Source organism: Toxorhynchites rutilus, chromosome 2, assembly GCF_029784135.1.
Source record: "Toxorhynchites rutilus septentrionalis strain SRP chromosome 2, ASM2978413v1, whole genome shotgun sequence".
Taxonomy (NCBI): Eukaryota; Metazoa; Arthropoda; class Insecta; order Diptera; family Culicidae; genus Toxorhynchites; species Toxorhynchites rutilus.
The window spans coordinates 60,996,314-61,002,385 of record NC_073745.1 but is presented as its reverse complement, the minus strand read 5'-3'; positions in this window follow the sequence as shown (position 1 = coordinate 61,002,385).

The following is a 6,072-nucleotide window of genomic DNA, read 5'->3' as shown; positions in this document are numbered from 1 at the left end:
AGCGAGAAAAATGGAACGATCAATCGGTATTTGTGGTACAATGCATTTCACGGAGACTGTATTTAGTCATCACCACAGCGAGCAGCAATATGACGAACTGACGATCCTCGCAAATTCGTAGATAGCTTGTTAACACATTAACCCTTTCGCTACGAGTATCGTCTGTAGACGACATCAGGGTGCTACTGCAGATCGATCACACCAGCGCGATATGCATACTTTTCGGCGCAGTGCTCCGTTCAGCGGTAGCATTCCGACGGAGCACAGTGAACGTAGTGCCGTAGTGAAAGGGTTAAGGATCGCACGTTTTGGGGCAACGCTTCAGTTGTTCGGATTCCACGAAAGAGATCGTTTCCTTCGGCGTGGATGAGACGAAGGCGAGCCATCGGTAGGCCTTGTTAGATTCTTGGCAGACCAAGAATTTAACCATCAAGTGTAGAAAACACGTTTTATTTCGTGATCCATCCGTAATAGACAGAACGCGAAACACGAGAAAATTCGTGAGCGGTCCGCAATGTGTTGATAATGATTGCTCATCATATAAGAGCCAAGTTATCTAGACAAGGTAGGTCGAAGTAAACAGGATCTTCTTAAATGAGAAAAAAGATTTATAAATTCTTCAGAAGTCGTCCGTCCTACAAAAAAAAAGACTGTTTGGAAACTCTGTGCAGTGATTCGCATGCTCAAGAAACAATTTTTTTTTTAGAGAAGTTGTTTAGAAATTTTTAATTATTTTCTTCATCTGTATGTAATTACAGATGGAGTTGATGATGAAAATAAAAATTAAAGAGAATAGAGTCCAGGACACGAGCGCACTGTTGACATAAGACTGCGAAATTTATCTATTAACCCTTTGTGGTCGTTTGTCTACTCTCAGCCACCACAACAAGGAATCATATTAATCTAATGTTTTATTCATCCATGTACCAGTTTACACTTTTTCTTGACGAATCTTTATGTCTAGTGAACCTGGTCACGCGTTATTATAGAGCTTCTATGAATGATAGGTAGCTATGATACATCGGACACAACAACTATAGTAAAAAGTATGAACCGAGGCGGCACCGTCTACGTTAACAAAAAAAAAAAATGTAAGTTTTAATATGAATATGGGTGGAGTACGAAAATTTGCACGAAAATTGGTGGAACGACATCCAGGTGATTCCCGTCTGACATACACGAAGGAGAATTATAAAATATTATATTTATATAAAAACACATTTAAACTCATTGATCAGTAAATACATATCTAAATTTAACAAAAAATAAACAGATCTTATTTATCTTTCATAATCTTACATGATACGTGCTCTCCCAAAATTTATTCCGACCAGTATGACACAAACATAAAAATTAAATACGACCGCAGAGTGTTAAACTCGCTTGTTCATTACTTCAAATATGATTTCATGATGAAACGAAATTAAAAAATTAGAGCTTCAGCAAAAACTTTTGGTGATCCGAAAAGAACGATGATTTGCGTAGGTTTATTGAAACTGCTGAAGATCAACATTCGATCGTTATGCTCTCACTGATTATATCGATCCTGATGCGTTTATTAATAAGTTGTACAAAAAGTCACAACTTTTTAAGAAATCGTGTCACATTATCATCATTATTTTTCTAATGACGGATTTCGCGCCAACTCGTCTATGGGATTAGGATGACCCTCTCAGAACTTAATGAAACATTTTGGGCGTGAAGACTTTATCTTATTAAGCATTTTGGCATACGTGGCGCTGTCAGATGACACAAATTAACAAAATTAATTGAGGTTTTAGGGTGCAATAAATGTTTTTTTTTCCGATTTAGGGTTGTCTTTTTTTTATTTAAATCGTTTATTTTTACAGGCTCAGTTACATAGGTTTAAAGGAGCCGAACTCCTTACTGTATTGTTACTAGTATATATACATTTTTCCTTAATTCTAATGTTAATAATATAGGAAACCGATTACTCGCGGTCGACTCGAGTTTAGAAAGGGTTGTCTTTATTCTACTATATTTTCTGTATAAAACATTTATTCCATGTAACGGAGAAACATGTTATTTGCAAGTGGTTGAAAAATCTTGAACGAGAATTGTGTCTGAAAATAATCTGAGTAAAAGGTAAATTCAACGGGGTCGATTAGAAGATCAATCAATGAACAGTTCTACGAATGGACCCATGAACTTGCTCATAGTACGAAAACGTGAATGTTTGAAGGTATTGATAAAAAAAAAACAAATTTAGGGCGGGACGAAGTTTGCCGGGTCAGCTAGTGTTAGATAAAAAGAAAAAATAGGAAAGATATGATGATAGTATCTCTTAGAATATAAGTTAACACGTACATGGTATAAGATCAGATGAATAAAAACGAATTTAATGTCATAAGTTTTATTACATTTGATTTGAAATAAAGACCTCTAAAACACTCATTAAACATTTTGATTATTATTATTTATTTTTTTAAATTTTGGGTTGGCTTTCTGCACTGAAAAAGAAATAAACTTAATTTCAATAAAATATTGAAAAAGTTTTTGTAGCGTTTTGTAGTAATGTAGCGTTTCGGATGATACCAATCCCACCGGTCTAACCGGAACCGCGACGTCCGACGACGAAGAAGTCGGCATAGGGATGCTCCGTTTTTGTCAATACACCTACGAACTGGGTAAACGAAATATGTAGTACTAGCTGACCCGGCAACTTTTGTCCCGCCCAAAATTTATTTTTCGTTATCAATACCTTCAAACATTCACGTTTGCTAAGCGAAAATTCATGGATCCAATCACAGAACTGTTCACTGATTGATATTCTAATCGAAACCCCAAACATTCCTTTTACTATGAATCTCACTTTCGAACTTTTCGCAGAATACCCATCATTTTCTGCACAGTGTTAGGCGTTGTGCACAAATTACGTAACGCCAAAATCCGGATTTTGAACCCACTACCACCCCCCTCCCCCCTAAGTAACGCAATTTCCTATCTCCAATACACAGTAAGTAACGTAATCTCGACCCCCCTTCTTGCGTTACGTAATTTGTGCACAACGCCTTATTGTAAATCGTATTTGGTATCTTTTTTCACACAACTTTTCCATATCTGAATGTTTTGATTGTTCGACACACTTCTTCAATTTATGCTTGTCATTTGCCCAATATTCTTCGGTGGTACGCAAATCTGGACAATTTAGTGGATTCATACTTTTTCCAATAAAATCATTGCATTAAAAAAATGGACAAAAGTTGCCGATTTTTCATGGGTTTACCATCACACGCACTGACGAATCCACTCATGCAGCATTAATCATAGTAACCCATGAATCAGCAGAAAAAAATTGACTCTAACCATGATGGCCAAAACAGTGAAGCTACTCCGTTCAGAAGTGTGCGCGTTCAATGAACGATACACCACCGAAACGTTGAAAACGGACATCGTGCGGCACTTTGTGGACACCGGATACTCCCGTCCAGGCATCTTCAACATCTTGACACTATTTGATAACAATCAGAGCATCGAAAGAAAGCCCGGTTCCGGACGGCCGACGTCCCTGGGCGACAATAAGCTCCAAAGGAAGCTGAAGATTGAGGGAAAAGTGGCTACATCGCTGCCTGCGCTTGGCCGGGAGGTCGTTTGCAATTGGCCAAACAGTGAAAAAGTATGAAAAAGTAACGAACATGGACATACATGCCAGGAAGCGGAAGTCCCGTCCACGGGTAATTCTAGTTTTTAATTTTTTTATTCTTTATTTTTGAGACTTTCAGCCTCCAGGGCTGGTTCGTCTCAGATTCGTTATCTAGTGTCACAAACGTCATAATTTGAGTTTTTCGAAAACCAAAAAATCAGCCAAGGGATGAAATCAGGATTTTGAAAGAAATGATGCTAAATGTTTCCAAATTGCATAAAACGTTGTTATTTATTGTTATGTCAAATTGTTTTTTGTCATTTGAATTTTCAAACAAAAAACGACAGAATGCCAAAAAGTCAAAAAGCTCAAAGACATTAGGTATCAATTTTTTTTAACTCCGATTTCATGTAACCAAATAAACATGCCTTGGGGGAAATGGACTATTGGCTAATATTAGACGTCTGTCCTTTATTTCGTACAGTTCTGAAAAGTACTTGCTGAAATTTGTCTACTGGTTGCTTGGTAAAAATTCACAATACGTTTTCGTTGTAAAAGTTCACAATACAATACAATTCGCTCGAAATTGTTGTAAAAGATACATCACCCGTCACATTCTGCTTCAAAACGGCATTTTTTCGTCGCGTTCTTAAGGCGGTTCACAGATGGAGATACGAATGTCTGTCGGTCAAGTTGGGCGGAACTCTTACATCGTAATGATTCACGGAACCAAACCTCACCAGATGCTTATGAAAAGATGTTTTAGATATCGGTAGGAAATCAGTTAATTCACGTGTCATGTACCGATGATTCCTTTCTACCAGCTGATGTGTGGTCAGCACCAGTGACGACACGAACTTGTCGGACATCCCAATAACGAACGATTCTCATACTAGTGAGTAAGCTTTGAAATCGCCGCTCATTAGCAGGAAATCGGGGCGCTTATTTCATTCCCGGCAATGTCGTGTAATGATCATAACAACATCAACTAGATGCAACATTTTGCAGTTACATTATAATTGCTCCTGAAGGTCATTGGCATTGGCAATCACTGTTGATGAATTGTACGAAATGCAATTATAAAACACTGGTTCGTTTGGACGACTCATGCGATACTAAACTTTATTTTTAGAAAGCCGAAACTCCCAACGACAAACCTCCCTGCACAAATGACGTAATCTTCCATCATGTGTATCCCACTTCGGATCTTGGACTTGGATCTCCATTTGTGCTCTTTTTTTATCTCCGTTTGACGTACCACAAATACACACGCGAAATGGCGGTCATCTGGTATGGTCTACTTGAATCCGAATTGCACGGTATCACCGCTCAGCCACGATTGCGTGGCTGAAACTGATAACGCCAGTTTTAGTGTTTCGTTAGTAAATATGTGTGTTTACCAATCCAACGCAGCCACAATTTCCACTGACGAGACACCCAGCTGTACAACAATTCGTCTCCGACGCCTTCCTATCAATGACTCCATTATTGTCACTATCTAAGCCCAAATTTTGCTCATTAACACATTCGTTCAGTCGTGATGCATATCAGTTGGCTCATAGATTATGTTTCAGTCGAAACTAGACTTGTTACGCTCTTTTTTCGGTCCAAACTAGCCACGCGGAAGTCCACTAGCGTTTCGTGTTTTTCTCTGGTTCCTCTAAATTCTACCTTCACTTGAACTTGAGTCCTCCGGAAATAAGGCACCGAACAATGGCCGACCTTTGGTCAAGGCAGATCACACCGCGAAAGAAAAACAAAAACGCAGTTCCGAATGTGTTATAATTACCTGTCCGCTATTACTACTGGTTTTGTCCGTTCCGTCTAATTTCGTACCGCACTGTACGAATGAGTGGGAGATATTGCTGACGTATCTTAGCTCAAAATGTAAGTAAGTTGGGGGGTTTCGCGTTGCTCAGAAAACCGTCGCTCTCGTGTTTATTTAGTTTGGTTTTTTGAGTTTGTTCCGACTCGCTTCCCACTGAAAGTATGCGTGTGAGAGACTTGATCTTTGGTTCGCGAAAAGAAAATCGATAAATCGCGTGCGCCGGCATAACATGCGTTTTGCGCGCTTCTGTGGTAGAGTTGTTCTACGAATTCAAAAATGTCTACACAACTTTTTCTGGGAACATTTCCGCGTGGGATGTAATATAATCGATTTCAACCGAATGCTGGTCACAGTGAACGAAATTCATTGATTGAATTTTTAGCACAACCCTCTTCTGTGCCTTACCATTTCACGGTGTCATGATTGAAGTTAAAAAAAAAAATAAACACAAAACTAAAATTAAACGCATGCACATAGGATTCGGTTACAACCGGTTAGTCCAATTTTCGCATACCGTGTGTATGTGGATATGAGCCAACCAGAAGAAAGAAGATGCAAACGTTGTTTATGAGAAGAACAAAATATTTATGGACCTGTGCAGGTAAATATAGAAATTAACGACCGTTTTTAACCTACTTTT